The sequence below is a fragment of the Macaca mulatta genome, chromosome 4 (genome assembly GCF_049350105.2).
Source record: "Macaca mulatta isolate MMU2019108-1 chromosome 4, T2T-MMU8v2.0, whole genome shotgun sequence".
Lineage (NCBI taxonomy): Eukaryota > Metazoa > Chordata > Mammalia > Primates > Cercopithecidae > Macaca > Macaca mulatta.
Window position 1 is genome coordinate 70,679,273 of NC_133409.1, and position 20,683 is coordinate 70,699,955.

Here is a 20,683-nt window from a genome sequence, read left to right on the forward strand (position 1 = left end):
TAAATAAAACCTATGACAAATAACCACGTGAAGTTACCACTTCTTTAACAAAACAAGTGTTCTCCTTTTTTATTGAAATATTATTTTTCACAAATTGAGATTCCTTAATGTGATGGCCACTTGGGCTGACTATAGTATAGCTGCGTTCTTAGAATGACCCTGAAACCATGTGGCTTCTCCAAGATACATGTGACGGACTTTCTGAGGTGACTGCATTGAATCCTTCTGGCTTAATTTATTCTGCATCCAGATCCCTGGAAGCCATTTATCCCCCACAGTGGTGTATATTTAGACCCATTGTGTGCTAACCTCTCTCTGTCCCTAAGTATCAACATAGCTAAGCCAAAGTTCCAACTTTACTGCCTACAAGGGAGGTTACATCTTAGTGATGAAAGAGGTTAATTTTCTTTAGGAGTTGAAGACCAGAGAACTGCAAAAAGGGGAGAAAATAGGTGTGGCCTCTAATTAGAGGTGAGTGAGTGAGAGAATAGAAAACAGTGAGGACCGGCCGGGCGCGGTGGCTCACGCCTGTAATCCCAGCACTTTGGGAGGCAGAGGCGGGCGGATCACAAGGTCAAGAGATCAAGATCATCCTGGCCAACACGGTGAAACTCCGTCTCTACTAAAAATACAAAAAATTAGCCAGGCGTGGTGGCAGGCGCCTGTAGTCCCAGCTACTCGGGAGGCTGAGGCAGGAGAATGGCGTGAACCCGGGAGGCGGAGCTTGCAGTGAGCTGAGATGGCGCCACCGCACTCCAGCCTGGGCGACAGAGTGAGACTCCGTCCTAAAAAAAAAAAGAATACAGTGAGGACCTTGGAGGGAATCTTACAGTGGAGCAGAATTAAAAGAGAAGAATTCACCTGTTTCCTATATAACTCCCTAGAGAAAGCTCACTGAATATATTTGAAATTTGTTTCATACCACTTTTATGTTATTGCCTTCTTTCACAGGAACCAGAGAGCTCTAACCTGTAGATTTGCATGGTTGTCTTTACTTTAGACTACAGTCTAAACTGACTGTTTATTTTTGGCACAATTATTACTTCTCTCCTCTTACCCCGCCCTTTCTTAATTACCCCCATTAGGCATTTTTCTTGCTAGCGTGAACTAAATCCCCTGTCTCAAGAACATGGTTGTCTCAAGAACATGGTTGCACATTGAAATAGAATGTTAATTCATGACGAAATTAACTATTCCTGATTGGGAACCCCTAGTTCCAGGGAATCTTAGGGTTTCAATTCTGTTGCCTTGGTTACTAAACTGGTCCATGCAGTTTACTCAACTTCGAATGGGTACTTCTAAGGATCATTCTCCCTTGTAAGTAAATTGCTTGACGTGTTAAAATCTAAGTTCTGTTTTAAAATTCTTGAGACAAATTCACCATGATTTAGTTTTAAAAACAAGTGGCCTTGTCCTTTTAGTCTAGGATTCATCACTTAGCTGCATCTAGCAGAGCCCCTAATACAATAGTAGGAAAAAGCAGAAGTGTGATTGCTAAATGAAGGGGAAATGTAATAAAACGATGGAAGTACCCTTTTCTTAGGGGGAATTAAAGTTTCTTTTTGTAGTGTTACATGTATTCATTATGTGACTTTCATAAATACAGATCCCAATAAAACGGTGGGCAGTTCCCTCTCTGGAGGTGTTAAAAGTGTCTCTTCATAGAATAACATGGCACATCATAACATTTGGTTCTTTTTACCTGGTCAAGATGTTTGCTTATGGCATTTGAAATGCATATTTTAAAACTAGGTAGATGAATGGTTTAAATATAAAAATTCATTCAAGGCCCTGAGCTATAGAAGAATTTCTTCCAAAACATGCATTCAAGTTCTATCTGTCAGCGTTTTTCTTTTTGCATCAATAAGGCAGAATGGAATACAGTCAGGTTTGGTTTTTTCTTTATTGCTGTCTACAATTCAGAGATATAGCCTGAAAAATATGTTGTCTCTTCCCAAGTAGATCTTGTAACTCCCTGAACCGCGATCCAGACCAATGCTGCCTTTTCACTGGGTCTGTGGAAGTGGGAGGGTCCACTGAACCTGGTTAGGAGAGGTTTCAAATTAAAAAGATTCACAAATATGTAGATGTATAATCAAATAAAATCAAATAGTCAATTGGTATCTAACATATACATGTCAAAACACGTAGCCCCAATCTCGTAAAATCAGAGAGATCTACCTAAATAGATTTGTTTGCCTAACAAATAGCAAGACCACTTTGACGGAATCTTTAGCATGACAGTGATTGTCAAAATGGGTAAATGGTTATTATTGCCCAGTTAAGTAATTTTTTATTTGCTTTGCCTTGATTACTTTTAATAAACTAAACTTCACATATCACAGAAGCGGTATTTTTTAAAAAGAGGGTATATTCTAGAGCTAGATAGTGGTGTTGGTTGTGCAACAGTGTGAATGTACTTACTACCATTAAACTGTATACATAAAAAGGGTTGAAATGGTAAATCTTATGTTATATACATTTTACCAAAATGAAGTTATATGACTTTTCGTAGCATATATAAAAAAGAAACAGACATTTCATAGCAAAAATAGAATAAAAATAATATTAAATTCATAGGGGATTTCTCTTATCTAAAACTTTAGATTTGATTCTTGGATAAGAATATAAACACATTGCAAGAAGATAAATCAATAAGCCAATGAAGTAAGGTAGAATAAATAAATAGAAATAGGTGATACTTGCGGCTCTGACAGCATCTGATAATAATAGTACAAACAGTTTCATTTCATTTAACAGTTCTTTGATGAACTCCTGTGTGCTAGGAACTGTTATTTTAAAAAATATTTAATTTTTATTTTAGATTCATGGGTACATGTGCAAGTTTTTTATATAGGCAAACTCGTGACTTGGGGCTTGGCGTACAGATTATTTGTCACCCAGGTACTAAGCATAGTACCCAACAGTATTTTTTTTCTGAACCTCTCCTCCTCTCACCCTCCCTGATATAGGCCCCAGGGTCTGTTGCTCCCCTCTTTTTGCCCATGTGTTCTCATTATTTAGCTCCCACTTCTAAGTGAGAATATGCATTATCAGGTTTTCTGCTTCTGTGTTAGTTTGCTAAGGATAATGGTCTCCAATTCCATCCATGTTTCTGCAAAGGACATGATCTCTTTCTTTCTCTTTATGGCTGCAGAGTATTCCATGGTGTATATGTACCACGTTTTCTTCCTCCAGTCTACCATTGGTGGACATTTATGTTGCTTCCATGTCATTACTATTGTGAATAGTGCTGTAATGAACATACACGTGCATGTGTCTTTATGGTAGAATGATATATAATCCTTTGAGTATGTACCCAGTAGTGGGATTCCTTGGTTGAATGGTACTTCTGTTTTTAGTTCTTTGAGTTCTGTGTGTGAAAATACACCAGAGAGCAAAATTGACCAAATCTCTGCCTTCATGGAACTTTCATTCTACTGCACCAGTTATTTCATGAGGAATATGAATACTGTTATTAATATCTGCCCATTTCACACATGAAGGAGCAGAAATGGAGCAGAGTTTACTAATTTATCTGTTGCAGATAGCAGCTAATTGTGTGCCAGGTGCTGTTTCAAGCATTTTACCCCTATTAACTCAGCCGAGTGCTTTTATTTTCCCCATTTTATTGCCAACTTATGGATGACACCACTGAGGTAGAGAAAGGTTAATAACAGAATAGTTTAGTATTAGGGAAACAATTTGAATTCTAGGACATTTTTATTGAAACTCTTAGCATAGGCTAAAGAAGTGACTGTGCATGTTTAAAGAGTTGTATCATTTTATCATTATTTGGCTCTTTTCCAAAAAAAAAAAAAAAAAAACCTTTCTCCTTTCTCTGTCTTCCATGTGACAAATACATGTCTGTATATTACAGCCATTGAAGGACACAGCTTTTGCCATAGGGCAACCCAGTCCCCTAGTAAGATTCAAAAATATTCGCTATTATCATTGTTGGTGGTTTTGAGGATTTCAATATAATTAATTTGAGCCTAAGTTTTTAAGACTGTTACGTAGCTGAACAGAAAATCATGAGAGAACCTGGAATTTTGCAAAACTGGGATAGAAACCAGTTTCTAAAAAGCATTTTAAACATTCAGCTTGTGTATTTCTTTTTACATGTGTTTTGTGATCTGCCTTCATGCTTTCATGCCTTTATTTTCTAACAATCTTATTACAACTAACCAAAAGTGATTAAAATTTGATTGTTTTGTTTTTACATGTTGTTACAATTAAGAAAAAAAAATTCTAGCTATTGACCCCTGCCAGTTTTGGGAGTTAATATTAACTAGATTTGGGGCTACATTTAAATGCTTTAAGTTATCCTACAAGCTTAAAGTATTTATACATGCAAATACTTAAATGAATTAGGTACAAGAATACAGAGGTAAGAAATAGAATCTATTATAGAATAAATCCTATTTCAAATGTGACTCTTTTAGGATTTGAATCAACCACATATTACAGAAAACCTCAAGATAAAGCCTTGGCATAACCAAGACACAGTTTATTTTTTCCCTTACATAAAATTAATCTAGACATATTTTACCAGTGGTATGGCAACTCCACAGTCAAAGGGACCCAAGCCCATCTGACCTTCAGTTCCCTTATCCTGGCACAGGCTTCCATTCTCAAGGTGGACTCCTGGCCTAATGGGGCTACTGGAGCTTCAGCCATCACACTCTGTGCTTCCTGTTATATCCACTGGTCAGAACTTTAGATACATCTGTCTAAAAGGAATGCTGGAAATACAGTCTTTAAGCTGTGCACATTGTACCTGGAATAAATGAGTTCTTTTAATAAAAAGAGTTGAATGGATATTTGGTGGGCAAAGAGCAGTCTCTGCTACAATAATAAACTTCATAATTTTAGAATGAGGTATCCTGTTTAATGAATATTTTGACTTGGTGAGTGTCAACTTATACCATAGATAGATTATAAATTTGAAAAGGAATTAGAACACAGTAATATAAAATTCACACTAAGGCTCTTTTGGGGGAAAAAAAAATCTCTACCATTTATTGAGTGTTTATTATCTTCACAACATCCCTATGAGTTAGGGACTATTTTTGTGGGCATTTTGCAGATAAAGAAACAGAGGCATCGAGATGATAAGTAGCTTGACTAAAGAGAGGTGGAGCTCTGGGCAGTGTGGTTCCTGTGCGCCCATAAGGCCATTGCACAATGCTGCTTCATCTTGTAATTCAGAAGGTGTTCCAGGATGTGGCAGTTGGTCATTGTGAATTTCATTGTTATCTTGTGGCTTTGTGAAAAGTTCTGGCCATTCAAACAATTTGACTGTTGAGATTCTGTGCACATAACATTGTACTGTGTGCATGTTTCTAAAAATGTATGTTATAGGTCAAAATGCACACACTCATTTACCTCTAAGAACAGTTCTTATATTGAAGGGAAATTACCTGTACGTGAGAGAACAATGTGGTTTTGAGTACAAGTGGTGAACAGACACTGAATAGCTGTTTTCAGAAAGCATCACTCCCCTGTACCTCAGAACCCAGCCTCAGTGCCGGTTGCGAGCCAACAGCTTTGATGACCTGAAGTTTTTGCATCACTTCTCTTTTGCCCGTCTTTGGGATTCAAAGATGATAAATTTGAAGTCGAGTTCTACCGCTTCCATTGGAAGAGAAAAACTTCCCGTGTGTGTGTGTGTGTGTGTGTGTGTGTGTGTGTGTGTGTGGTTACGGAGAGATGTTCTATGCATCTGCAGGGGGTGCTGCCATCAACAAGGAGGGCAAAGTGGGATGAAGGGCTTGGGAGGCCAGGATGGGCATCTCTGACGAGCTCCAGAACTCTCCACCTAAGTGTGCAAGTGTAAACACTCCCTGATGTGTGAACTGGCCATGTCAAGACTAAGTATTTAGCAGGAAATGCCCCCTATTCAACCCTTGCCTTCTCAGGTGTAGAGGTTGGGTTGTCTCTTTCATCTTTGTTTGAATCATGTCATTAATCAACCTTAGTGAAAGATCACTTAGTCATTTGTGACAGCATAAGTTCTTAATTGTTAGGAATCACTGGTGCGGCACACATCTTTTTCTATCCATGAACAGACTCAAATGCTTATTTTCTCATGAGCTTTTATTTTTTCTTTTTTAAAAAAGTTTCTTAGGATAAATAATCACAGCCTTTTTCTTTGTCTCTCCCTTGCCCCCAGTCTCATCTTTTTCTTAATCTTTATATTCCTATATTTCAGTGAAGCATCCCTGTGCCAACGCTGTGCTGTGGGAGGCTCCTACCTCCATCAGCTTTTGAGGGGGTTGTAGTCCTGAAACCTTAGAGGTTCCACAGCCAAGCTGGGGGTCTTTCTGGAGCATGGATGGTGCTAAGACCTATGAACCCAGGAAGCCTGACACATTATTGTGGTGTCTCAATTCTTTTTTTTTTAAATTAGAAAATTTGTATCAAACTGCATTTGGTGAGAGCAAAAATAAACTGAGGTTGGTTGAGCTTTGGGAGACTACAAGCCACTGTAATATTTAAGATTTCTTGACCTCCAGAACTAACATTTGTCCTATCAAAGACAATAATTGCTCCTGTTGAGAATGCATGCATTAAAGTAAGATGTTCACTACTCTATATGATCACCAAACATTAAATAATATGTTTTACACATGTATGTACTATGTGTTCAAATGTTTATAAATCCATGGAGCCAATAAAATGTAAGTTCTATGAGGGCAGAAATTTTAATCCATTTTGTTCCTAGAACAGTACCTGAAACATACTGGTATTAGGGGTAGGTCTTCAGATTTTATTAATCAAATGGAATCTCCACACTTAAAAAAGCTTAGAGAAAAACTGCTTTAATGTGTCCATAGTCTGGTTGGAAATGGCAGCTCCAGGTTCATTGATTACTTTGTTCATTCGGCACTTTTCACCGGACAGGCTATGAGCCCAGCAGTGTTCTGGTTTTTGGGATACACCAAGCCCTGCCTCACTGGTGCTTAACGTTCTAGTGGGGGAGACAGAAAGAAAGCAAACATGGTGGACAACTTAATTATCTATTTTTGAAAGTTGACAAGAACTGTGGACAAAAGAAAACAAGAGCTGGAGATAGCAGTTTAGGAGTGCCAGAGCAGGGTGAGGGTCAGGTTAGAGTAAGCCTCATTGAGAGATCCTTTGAGCAACACCTGAAGGAGGAGGTGAGAAAGTTAGCCATGTGGAGGGAACAGCATTCCGGGCAAATGACCCAGCAAGTGCAGAGTCCTGACAGCAAGAGCAGTTCTGGAATATTCTAGAAACAGGAAGAAGACCAATGTGGCTAGAGCAGAGTGAAGCAGGAGTGGGAGAAAATGTGATCAGGAAAGTAAGGGGGTCCCTGTGGCAACTAAGATTTTGGCTTTTATTCTGAAGGAAATGAGAACTCATTGCAGGACTTTGAGAGCACGATCTGACTTGTCACAAGTGTTCTCTTTGTCTGCTGGGTTAAGAAGACATCCAAAGGGAGCCAAAGATTGAGCCAGGGAGAGCAGGTAGGACAGGTTCCAGCAATCTAGGTGAGAAATGAAGACCGATGGTGACTCTGACAAGGGTGGAAATGAAGACACGGTGAGGAGTGATCATGTTTCAAATATATCTTGAGGTAGAACTGACAGGATTTTCCCAATGGTCTGGGTGTAGTAAGTGAGAGAAGGAATTCAGTTATGGATGATTATTTTGTCCTGATCAATGATAAAGTTGAGTCAACAACTGATATGGGGAAGTCTACAGGTGGAATAAGTTTTTGAGGAGGGAAATCAGTTCAGTGTTGGCTATGTTGAATTTGAGATGTTTTTAGACCATCTGAGTGGAGATGTCTGGAGTTTGGTAGAGAGTCTGGACTTGATATAATGTTATGGGTCCTCAGCATGGAGATGATGAATGAGATTAGCACAGTAGTGAGTGTGAAAAGGAAAGGGAAGGAGACCAAAGGTTGAGCCTTGGAACACTCAGAAAAAAGAGAGGGAACCAGCAAAGGAGATTGAAATGGAGTCCATCTCACTGTGGCATCATGAAAGACAAATGAAGATGGTGTAAAATGAAAAAGTGATCAGCTGTATCAAATGCTGCTATTGGGTCAAGTAGGGTGAGAATTGATAATTTTCCATCTTGTCAACAGCAGCCGTGATAGAGGGAGGGGGTGGAGGTATACTTGGAATGAGTTCATGAGAAAATGGGACGGAAGGTATTGGAAACATCCTTCCGTATAAGCAGCTCTTTCAAAGGAGGGAGATGGGGAATGGCTACTGGGATGCCATCACATAGATAGGACGGTGGAACCCTGTGCACTGGAGGAGGGAATGTCTTCACAGAGGAGGACAGGAAGGAAGGGAGAGTGGGCTGCTCTGGGCACATGTGGTTCTGTGGATGTTGTCTTTTGACAGCCTCGATTCTTCAGGGAATTCGGAGCAAGTTCATCAGCTGAGAGTGAATGTGGGGCAGACAGTGTGAGAGGTCAAAGTGGCAAGAGTAGTTGCAGCAGTCTTTTAGGAGAGAGGGAAAGTAAATAGAATAGGGAGGGAAAGTAAATAACATGGCTGCTGAGCTGTGTTACTAGCCTACCTGGTGTTGGGTTGTGAGGTGTAGTTGTGGATTCTTCTTCAGTCGGATCATCTGCATGGGCGGCTGGCAGACAGTTGAATCTGACAAGGCAGCAGTTCTGAAAAATGAGTATGATAAGTCAAGAAAGGGACCAGGAAGTGGAAACTGTGTGTGAGGCAGTGATGCTAATGAATGACCGTGGAAAGCAATGGAGGTGAGGAGGGAGCAGATGTTGAGTGGGTAGGGGACAGTGAAAAGGGAGTAGGATCCACTAGTATATTGCTTGTCTCTTATTTAGGCTCAAGAGCTTCTGGAATCTTCTAGGCATTCTGCTGCTTCAAGGGAGTCTCTGAGGTTGGGTTCTGCATAGATGTATTGAAACATGCACCTAGGTGTGTTTGGAGTACTGCCAGAGACCTGCTTTCCCTTTATTCTTATCCTGAGGCCCTTTAGGAGGCTCAGATGGAAGAATTTTTGTGGTTTCTTCAAACCCAAGTGGGTTACCTAAGCCATCCCAGTTCTGCCCCCTGTTCCCTGAGAGGACCATGGCAGCACCCTGAAATGGGGTTTCCACTCTGCCATCCCTCACTTGCCTGTTTGGGTGTTGACCTCAGCCATCTACATGTATCCCGGATGTAGTGTTGGGCCCCTGGTTGATGTCATTCCTTTTCAAATGGGATCTTTTACTACAGCAATCCGGCAACAAATTAAATAGTGATAGAGTTTTCTTTCCCTTACAAACCACAACCACGACCAAGGGAAAAACCAAACCAAACCAACCAAACAAACAAAAGTATGTGGCTTCTTACCACAGCCTCCTACCTCACCCAAGCCTTGTGGCTCTTTGATTTTGGTGTTCTGAAATTGCATAATCATGTGCTCTTTTTCATTTATTATGCTGGGCACATACTTAATGGACCCTTTCAAGTTGGTTTTCTTTTATGGGATAGGGGTAGGCAGGACTATTTTTAAAGATTTCTTCAACTTTGTCTTCCAGTTGTTCTAATGAATTTTTAAAAATTGTGCCCGTCCTGTTTTTAATTTTCAAGAGATATTTTTTGTCCTCTAAATGTTTCTTATAAATATATATAAAATGAATAATGAAAATATATATATTTGCATAGATTTGGGTTCGTTGTTACAGTGCTCCCTTATTTCTCTGAGGATATTCATTATAGGCTTTTTAAAAAACACTTTTTCTGGTCCCCGAATTATCTCTTCTCTCTAGACTTCCTCCATTCCTGCCTTCCTTCCTCCCTCCCTGCCTTCCTTTGCTCTTGCTCTTGATTTTGAAGGCTTGTCATAAATATTTGACCATCCATTCGTTTTCTACATAAGGAACTAAAAATGTTAATTGGAGCCCTGTGTGCTCCTTGAACAGAGTGTTTGGATTAATGAGCTTCATTGCAATGTTTTCTCTGTAATGGATTGATTTCTCCAGATCTATAATTTTTCAGTCTCTTTCCAGGGGGTAAAAGCTTGGTTGTCTGTTTCATGAAAGTTACAATGTGGGTAAGAGTGATCCCACCATTCAGAATGCAGACTTAGTAGCTTAGTAGTCGCTTGTTTTCAGTCCTGGGACTTCACCCACCCTCACCACAGCTGGTATTCCAAAGTGTGAAACTCCTTAGATTATCTTTCTCAAGAAAATCAAACTCCAGATATTCATGTCCTTTGGCCATTTTTGATTAGCTTATTTGTTTTCTTCCTTTTGAATTGTTTGAATTCCTTATATATTTTGAATATTAACCCCTTATTAGATTTATGGTTGCAAATATTTTCCCCCACTCTGTGGGTTGTCTTTTCACTTTGTCAATTGTTTACTTTGCTGTGCAGAAAGCTTTTTGGTTTCATGCTATCAAACTATTTTTGCTTTTGTTGCCTGTGCATTCAAGATTGTATCCAAAAAACTCATTTCCCAAACCAATGTCATCGAGCATTTCTCCTATATTTTCTTCTAGTAGTTATATAGTTTCAGCTATTTTTTAAAAATTTTAATCCATTTTGAGTGGATTTTTAATATGGCATAAGTGTCACTTCCATTTTTTTATACGTGGATATCCAGTTTTCCCAACACCATTTATTAAAGAGGCTGTCCTTTCCCTATTGTGTATTCTTGGCACTTTTGTTATAAATAAATTGATCTTACATATGTGGGTTTATTTCTGGGCCTTCTATTCTGTTCCATTAATTTATGTGTCTGTTTTTATGCCTGTATCATACTGCTTTGATTACAGTAGCTTTATAATATATCTTGAAATCAGAGAGTTTGATGCCTCTAGCTTTGTTCTTTTTGCTCAAGATTGTTTTGGTTAATTGGGGTCTTTTTGGTTCCATACAGATTTAAAGATTATTTTTTCTATTTCTGTGAAAAATGGCATTGGAATTTTGATAGGCAGTGCCTTGAATCTGTAGATCACTTTGGATAGCATAGATTTTTTAACAATATTAATTTTTCCACTCCATGAAGAGGTATACTTTTTTCATTTATTTGTGTTTTCCTCCATTTCTTTTATCTGTGTTCTGTAGTTTTTGGTAGTCAGGTGTTTCACCTCCTTGGTTATATTTACCCCAAGTATTTTGCTGTTTTGGTATTGTAAATGGAATTGTTTTCTCAATTTCCTTTTTGGATAATTCTTTATTATTATATAGAAAAGCTACTGATTTTTGCATGTTGATTTTGTATCCTGCAAATTTACCACATTTGTTTATCAGTTTTTAGATGAAATTTTTGGTGCTTTCTGTATATATGTCATCAGCAAACAGAGAAAATTTCACTTCCCTATTTTCTTTCCTTTTTTTTTTTTTTTTGTTTTTTGTTTTTTGAGATGGCTCTGTGGCCCAGGCTGGAGTGCAGTGACCCGATCTTGGCTCACTGCAAGTTCCGCCTCCCGGGTTCACGCCATTCTCCTGCCTCAGCCTCCCGAGTAGCTGGGACTGACTACAGGCGCCTCCCCACCACGCCCGGCTAATTTTTTTGTATTTTTAGTAGAGACAGGGTTTCACCATGTTAGCCAGGATGATCTCGATCTCCTGACCTCCTGATCCTCCCACCTCAGCCTTGCAAAGTGCTGGGATTACAGGCGTGAGCCACCGCGCCCGGCCCCTATTTTCTTAATCACGCGATATATACGGGCTTGTTGAAAAACATGGAAATGATAAAGAAGTTTATATATTAAGAGGCAAAAGCTATGATGCTCAACTCCTCTAAAACCACTTCTTAGTAGGTGAACATTGTTAAACAGTTTTGTGAATCTGCTTCCAGATATTTTCTAGGCATGTTCATACGCATATACACATAATTTGTTTTTACCCAGTTGCGATCATGTATCATCTGATCCAAAACTCGCTATTTTTCAGTTCATATGCAGTGACTGTCTTTCCAAACCATGGTATATATCTCTAAGGATGTTTCAAATCTGCTATAGTTTTTAAACATATTTATTGTTATATACATATGTGTATAAGTTACTTATTTGCTTATTTCTTTGAATATATTTGTCTAGCTTTGGAATTACATAAATGAGTACAAATGGTAAAAAAATTTCATGTGGAAGGATATATAGAAAAAGTACAAGTCTCTCTTCTCATCCACTCGGTCTCATTACCTAAAGGGTTATCCTTAGAACATTATATAATACATCCCTGAAGTTTAGATCATTTTATTGCCTTCCAAATATTGTGAGTAAGGAATTTAGTATATACAGCTTCCCTTTCACTTTCCTACCCTCTACCTACTTAATGATTTTGATTATAGTTTTTCAGTTCACCCACTGTTAAATAATATGCCTATATTTATAATATACCTATATTTATAATATATCTATAATAAACCTATATTTTTGACTTACCAACTTTAGACATATCTATTGGTGACTTGTGATGAGAGATGAAATAATTTGCACATTTACCTTTCTTTCCCGTTCTTTTCCCCTACCCATTCTCCCCTTTTTGGTTAAATGATTGCTTTTAGGTTGGTAAGGTTTATAATAGCTACTGTTCTGTGGTTATAAAATTTGTTTCATATTTATGTAAAATTTGATTATACAACTAGCATTCACAACATTATTATGTAAATATTAGTTACTGTTATCACACAGTGAAGCTCAAGGAGGAATTTACTAAGCATACAGATCATTCCTTCTGGATCAAACTCAGCAGTCCTTTTCTATGCCTTACCTCATCTTTCTTGGATTCCTTTTCTTTTGATTGCAGTATATCCTCGAGTAGTTTTTCAGAATGAATATGTACTGTCTGAACTCTCTTGTACACAAAAAATTTGCTTTCACATTTGCTAATAGTATGACAGAGTGTCAAATTCTACTTTCAAATTCTTTCCCCCTCATGGCTTTGAAGATACTGCCCCATTATATATTCTAAAATCTATTGCTGCTAATGAGAAATTCTGGTGTCAGTCTCACTCTTATTTCTTTCATATCGCTTGGCATTTTCTTCTGGGAAAATATTACTTATCTTCCGAATGATGAACCTTCTCTATCATGTCTCTAGGTGTTAGGGCTTCTTTCATTGAATCCTGTAGATCCTCAATAGGCTTTTTAATTAAAGTCTCCTTTTATTCGGGCTGTGTGAAATTTTTTGTTATGTTTTGGCTTCTTTTTCTCCTTTGTTGTCTCTATTTTCTCCTTGAATGTCTTTCTGATAGATATAGAATTCCCATTATCTATCATGTCTTTTAGATTATCCCACATTTTTCTCTTTGTTTTCTTTTTCTGCCATGTTTAGAATTCTCTTACACATAAGACACCACTTACTAGATCTTCAGTCATATCCTTTTTATTATTCAGTCTGTGAGTTTTTAATTTTCAATTTTGCAACCATATTTTTAATTTCTAAGAATCTATTTTGCTAATAGTACTTTTGTCCTGAAACCTTTTTATATTCTGCAATATTTAGAAAGAGCACACCCTTATCCACAGCTGATTAGGAGTACACTCTGAATGCAGGGCACGATGGGCAAACATTTTGTTACTGTCCTCCTCAAGCCTCCATGCCCAGAAGTTATTGCCTCCGTCAGAAACCCTTCTTCTCTTTTGTTCTATGCCTCACTTCTAAATGAAGTTCCAGCTTCATCTTTGCTGTCACTGTAGTGAGACAAGCAAATCCCTATTTCATGTGATCATTGCTCAAACCTCTATTGACAATCCTGCTGTACATTCCCTTATTTAGAGTGGGATGGAAAATAAAGGCTATGAAAGGGGAAGAATCTGTTCCCACCATCCTCCTTTTTCATTGTGGTTTTCTCCTGTTTTATGGATGCAATAAGCTGTTGCAATCGCTCAGGATGGAAAAGGACATTTTAAAACTACTCTACTGCCAGAATGATCTCTTTTTTTTAAATTATACTTTAACTTCTGGGATACATGTGCAGAACATGCAGGTTTGTTACATAGGTATATACGTGCCATGGTGGTTTGCTGCACCCACAAACCCATCATTTACATTAGGTATTTCTCCTAATGCTATCCCTCGCCTAGCCCCTCACCCCTTGACAGGCCCGGTGTGTGATGTTTCCCTCCCTGTGTCCATGTGTTCTCATTATTCAACTCCCACTTATGAGTGAGAACATGTGGTGTTTGGTTTTCTGTTCCTGAGTTAGTTTGCTGAGAATGATGGTTTCCAGCTTCATCCATGTCCCTGGAAAGGACATGAACTCATCATTTTTTATGGCTGCATAGTATTCCATTGTGTATATGTGCCACATTTTCTTTATCCAGCCTATCATTGATGGGCATTTGGGTTGGTTCCAAGTCTTTACTATTGTGAATAGTGCCACAATAAACATGCGTGTGCATGTGTCTTTATAGTAGAATGATTTATAATTATTTGGGTATATACCCAGTAATTGAATTGCTGGGTCAAATTGTATCTCTGGTTCTAGATCCTTGAGGAATCGCCACACTGTCTTCCACAATGGTTGAACTAATTTACACTCCCGTCAACAGTGTAAAGGCATTCCTATTTCTCCACATCCTCTCAGCATCTGTTGTTTGCTGACTTTTTAGTGATTGCCATTCTAACTGGCGTAAGATGGCTTGTCATTGTGGTTTTGATTTGCATTTCTCTAATGACCAGGGATGATCAGCTTTTTTTCACATGTTTTTGGCCACAAAAATGTCTTCTTTTGAGAAGTGTCTGTTCATATACTTCACCCACTTTTTGATGGGGTTGTTTGTTTGTTTTTTCTTGTAAATTTGTTTAAGTACCAAAACAGATACATAGACTGATGGAACAGAACAGAGGCCTCAGAAATAATGCCACACATCTACAACCATCTGATCTTCGACAAACTTGACAAAAACAAACAATGGGGAAAGGATTCCCTATTTAATAAATGGTTTTTAGAAAACTGACTGGCCATATGCAGAAAACTGAAACTGGACCCCTTCCTTACACGTTATACAACTCAAGATGGATTAAAGACTTAAATGTAAGACCTAAAACCGTAAAAACCCTAGAAGAAAACCTAGGCAGTACAATTCAGAACATAGGCATGGGCAGACACTTCATGACTAAAACACCAAAAAGTAATGGCAACAAAAGTCAAAATTGACAAATGGGATCTAATTAAACTAAAGAGCTTCTGCACAGCAAAAGAAACTATCATCGGGGTGAACAGGCAACCTACAGAATGGGAGAAAATTTTTGCAATCTATCCATCTGACAAATGGCTAATATCCAGAATGATCTCTATTTTATTTTTTATGACATATTAATCATGTTTGTTCTCTTGTGTCCTCTCTTTCTTTCTCTCGATTTTCCAGTGGTCCATGGTGGTCTATTTGTAGGGTTCATATTTACAAATGGGAGTCAAGGTGACTCCACTACAGTTATGTGAATAAGTTTCCTTGCCATGCTTCTCCCTACACTGGGCGAGCTGATCTGGTTCCGGGTCAGTGGATGGAGCATTTCCTCTTGCAGGCACTCTTTCAGGCTGGTGGGAGCAATGTGGGCCATGGACTGAAACCATGTCAATGGAGAAGACTTCCTCTGTGCCAGGTCCTGGTCAGAGCTGCCATCTTGATTTATTTGTATCCCTCTTTCTGTCTGTGGTGAAGATCTGGAGGTTCTTAAGCTCTCTCTGGCCTCAAAACCCACAGCAGGAAACTTCCTCACTCAGATCACCCACACTTTTAGCAAGCAGAGCTTCGGTTTTGAGTGGAGGGCAGGAGTATTGGGTGGTAGGGAAGGACACAGTTCTCCACGCTGTTCTGAATGCAGTGCATTAATAAACTGTCTACACAGTTGCTCCAGGGTTCTTTGCATTCATGAACTTCTGGCTTCTAGGAAGAACCTGGTTATCTCTGATGTGTTGGGTTGTGGTTCCCTCTGCTCTAAATTCTGTGCCAATCCATCTCTTCCGTTTCCCACCATTGGTTTATTTTTTTAAAAGATTGTATATTTATATAGATTCATGAACTTGATTATTATACCATATTAGTGCTTGGGTCCAGAGTCAAACTTTTATAACCCTATAATCAAAAATTGGCCTTTATTTTCATGTAGAAGGAAGTAGCAGACCAAAATGGAGTTCTGTGTTTTGAAATGCTGTAAAATGTTTTTCTAAATAAGTCATTGAGATATAGAGCAAGCAAGTGCCCCTTTGTGGGAATGAGTGTGTGTGCACACACATGCAAGGGCATTTCCCCATGTCTCCCATCCTTCAATTATTCCAGTAGACAGTGGGCCAGCGGCAGGTGGTGGCATAACTTCTCCATGTGCAGTGCTGTGGCTGTGGTGGGGATCTGAACAGGAGGCAACCTTGGCAACAGTAGGAAGAGAATATGGAGTCAGCAGGAAGCACTTTTCCCTCCCACTTACCTGTCTTCTTGTAGCAGACAGCAGTGGGGGCAGCTTTAGCTGGCTTGCTTAGCCTGTTTCCATTGTGAGCCATAAACACCTTAGACATTTTTTCATTTCAGGATGCTGGAACTTGATGAAATTCAACTATACTCATTGTCTCCCCCAAATCTCCAATCCTATTCAATGCTTTTGTTGTTGTTGTTTGTGGTGTGTTTCTCTCTCCACTTGGCTTTCCTTTTAAAACACAACAAATTGTTTTCTTTAATTTTAAATGAACTTATTCGCTGCCTCCCTTGTGTGTCCCCTCCTTTCTAGTGATATTGCTGTTGTTCATTCCCAGCTGTCCTGGACTCTTGCACAAGACTCTTTGCTGACATTCTGCCTTCTAGATGCTTCACTTTCCCGTTTTTTCTTCCCTCTGCCCTGGAAAGGCCCTTCCCGTGGCTCTGATGATGATGGCAGCTGACTCTTTTCCAAGATAGAATCCCCGTATGATTCCTTGATCTCATAATTGCTTAGCACAGTGCTCAGCGTTCAGTAAATAAGGTTAAGGAAGGCCAGTGATGTACAGCTAGTAGAAAACAGCAGTTAATGAAGGCGTGCTTTCTGTCACAGGTTCCTCTCCTCCAGGACCTCAGCATCTCTGCCTTTCTGTCGTAGCATACAAGTCAGCATCTCTGTCTTTCTGTTGCAACTTCCAGGTGAGAAACCCTCCCACAAGCATATACAAATTTTATGGGAACAGACAAAAATTGGTAGGGAAGCAAATCCCTTCAAGGTTGAGTCTTCCTGGGCTTCCAGAAGGTAACCTTGGTGATGGGGTAGTCACGGCCCTAGTGCTTATGGAACTTCGCCATTTGAGGACAGATCTCAGTTAACTAAAGAAATGCTATGGCACAGAGTACCTTGAATCTCCTCTAATTTATGCTGTGCAGGGAATTATTCACACTTCATTGTTAATAACAGATTACATGGGGGAACACCAGACAGCTGACCAGGACTCCTGTGCTTGAAACAAAGCCTCTGCTTTTCAGCAGAGCAGTCAGCCTCTTCTCGGTTTAGCACAGTGCTTTTTGTTCTCCTCACTCTCTCCAAACTCCTGTTCAAGACAACTTCCAATTCTGTTGAATTCACTCATTTACCTCTTCTGTGCCTTTCCCCACCTCATTCTCTCCCCTTCAGAGTGCCCATTTCTGTGTTTCAAATCCCGCAAGGCCAAGCTTAAATGCTATTTTGTCTATGACATTCTCCACTTCTATCCCAATAAAAACCTTTGATTTCATCTTGCTGTTTGTATCTTTACTCTGTTATATTTCACCCATACCGGAGTTGTTTGTGGACATGCCTGATTTCCTTCAGGCTGTAGGCATATTTGATTCATTTTTGTACTCCATGAGTGCCTAGCATAGCACCTCATACACCACAGATAATAAATAGATGCTTGTTGGCTGCATTTGTATTAAACTTTTACCATTTACTTGTCCTGGCTAGTAGAGACTTGGGGGGACATAATGATAATGGATTTTTACTTATTTATTTATTTTTTATTCCCATACGTGTTTGAGGAACAGGTGGTGTTTGGTTACATGAATAAGTTCTTTAGTGGTGATTCTGAGATTTTGGTGCATCCATCACATGAGCAGTGTACACTGTATCCAGTTTGTAGTTTTTTATCCCTCACTCCTTTCCCTCCCTTTCTCCTGAGTCCCCAAAGTCCATTGTATCATTCTTATGCCTTTACATACTTATAGCTTAGCTCCCACTTATGAGTGAGAACATATGGTATGGTTTTTCATTCCCGAGTTACTTCACTTAGAATAGTGGTCTCCAATTCCATCCAGAACCCTCAAAACCATGCACTATGGAAACGAAGCAGCCTGCTCCTGAATGATCATTAAGTCAACAATGATATCAGGATGGAAATTCAAAAATTCTTTGAACTGAATGATAATAGCGATACAACTTACCTAAACTTCTGGGATACAGCAAAAGCAGTTCTAAGAGGCAAGTTCATAGCATTAAATACCTACATCGAAAAGTCTGAAAGAGCAGAAATAGACAATCTAAGGTCACACCTCAAAGAACTAGGGAAACAAGAACAAATCAAACCCAAACCCAGCAGAAGGAAAGACATAACCAAGATCAGAGCAGAACTAAATGAAATTGAAACAAACAACAAAAACATACAAAGATGAATGAAACAAAAAGCTGGTTTTTTGAAAAGATAAATAAAATCGATGGAACACTAGTGAAATTAACTAGGAAGAGAGAAGATCCAAATAAGCTCAATGAGAAACGAAACAGGAGCTATTATAACCAATACCACAGAAATAACAAAGATCATTGGAAGCTACTATGAACATCTTTACACGCATAAACTAGAAAGCTTAGAGGAGATGGGTAAATTCCTGGAAATATACAACCCTCCTAGGTTAAACCAGGAAGAATTAGAAACTCTGAACTGACCAATAGCAAGTAGCAAGATTGAAATGGTAATAAAAAAATTGTCAACAAAAAAAGTCCAGGACCACACAGATTCACAGCTAAATTCTATCAGACATTCAAAGAAAAATTGATACCAATCCTATTGAAACCATTGCACAAGATAGAGAAAGAGGTAATACTCCCTAAATCATTTTATGAAGCCAGTATCACCCTAATACCAAAATCAGGAAAGGACATAACCAAAAAAGGAAACTACAGCCCAATATCCCTGATAAATATAGATGCAAAAATCCTTAACAAAATACTAGCTAACTGAATCCAATGGCATATCAAAAAGATAATCAGCCATTATTCGGGGGGTTTTGTACCAGTGATGCAGGGATGGTTTAACCTTCACAAGTCAATAAATGTGATACACCACATAAATAGAATTTTAAAAAATCACATAAGCATCTCAATAGATGCAGAAAAGCCATTTGGCAAAATCCAGCATCCCATTATGACAATTTTTAAATATGTGGAATGGTCTTCATGGAAAAGTAGATGTTAATGGCACCTGTATTAGTTAGGGTTCTCTAGAGGGACAGAACTAATAGGATATATATATCTCTCTCTCTAATAGGATAATATATATATATATAAAGGAGAGTTTATTAAGAAGTATTGACTCACACGAATCACAAGGTGAGGTCCCACAATAGGCCATCTGCAAGCTGAAGAGCAAGGAAACCAATCTGAGTCCCGAAACCTCGAAAGTAGGGAAGCCGACAGTGCAGCCTTCAGTCTGTGGTATAAGAGTCCACGAAGCTGAAGAACTTCAAGTCCGAAGTTCGAGGGCAGGAAGCATCCAGCACAGGAGAAAGATGGAGGCCAGAAGACTAAACCGGTCTAATCCTTCCGTGTTCCTCTGCCTACTTTTATCCTGGCCATGCTGGCAGCTGATTAGATGGTGCCCACCCAGATTGCGGGTGGGTCTGCCTCTCCCAGCTCACTGACTCAAATGTTAATCTCCTTGGGCAACACCCTCACAGATACACCCAGGAACAATACTTTGCATCCTTCAATCCAATCAAGTTGACATTCCATATTAATCATTACAGCAACCATAAGGTTATCTCATTGAATCCTTACAACAGCTCTGTGTAGTGGGTATATATTTTCATTTTGGTGAAGAGGAAGTGGGCTTAGACAGGTTAAATAGTTTGCCCAGAATACCTAGATAGTAGAAGATAGTAGAGCCATTATGTTCTGTCTGCATTCCAAAGCGTGTGCTGCTTTATTTGTTCCTGAATTGCACACAAGCTAAAGAATACAACTGGATGTTCAGTCTACTCCTATTTTGATAACTTGGCTAACTGTGCTACAGAGTCTGCAGAGGTGACCAATTTTACTCTGGGAGATACCAGGGAATTCCTCAGGCTGAGTGTTTTGGAAACACAAAGCTGTCACTGCTATAAAGTGATGTTATTTCCTGAGAGCCTACTATGCTCCCAGCACCAGCCTCTGCAGGACCTCTGTCTACCCGTTTTCTGTCCTCTTGTGTTCCAGCAGGCACTGAGAAAGTCATTATAGAAGTTACCGCGACTTTCCAAATGCTTCCAGAAGCAGAACACAATTTCACAGAAGGGCCGATGAGTATGAATGCCACCTTGATAGAAAGTGAAGATTTGTGTCCTGTGGACATTCAGTAAATGCTTCCTGAATAGATGCAGGATTGGCAAAATATAGCTTCCCAGCTTTTATAATTCAGACTCAGAGGCCCTTCCTGCCCCTGTTATTGCTATTACTTCATGTCAGGTACCTAAAAGGGTTGTTTTTCAGTTTTCATCATTGATTTAGAGCAGAAGTTGATAAACTTTTTCTGTAAAGGCCAGGT

General features: G+C 39.1%; 1 protein-coding gene and 1 long non-coding RNA gene across 24 annotated transcripts in view; one reads left to right on the plus strand and one right to left on the minus strand.

Moving 5' to 3' along the window:
- The window catches only part of ESR1 (estrogen receptor 1), a 436,798-nt gene that overhangs the window by 286,444 nt on the left and 129,671 nt on the right, over positions 1-20,683 (plus strand). The window lies entirely within an intron of this gene.
- Positions 1,921-19,596, minus strand: LOC144340302 (uncharacterized). Its single transcript, XR_013416252.1, has 3 exons — positions 19,480-19,596; positions 8,563-8,659; positions 1,921-2,042 (listed from the first exon to the last, which is right to left on the minus strand). It is a non-coding gene; the product is annotated as an uncharacterized LOC144340302 (long non-coding RNA).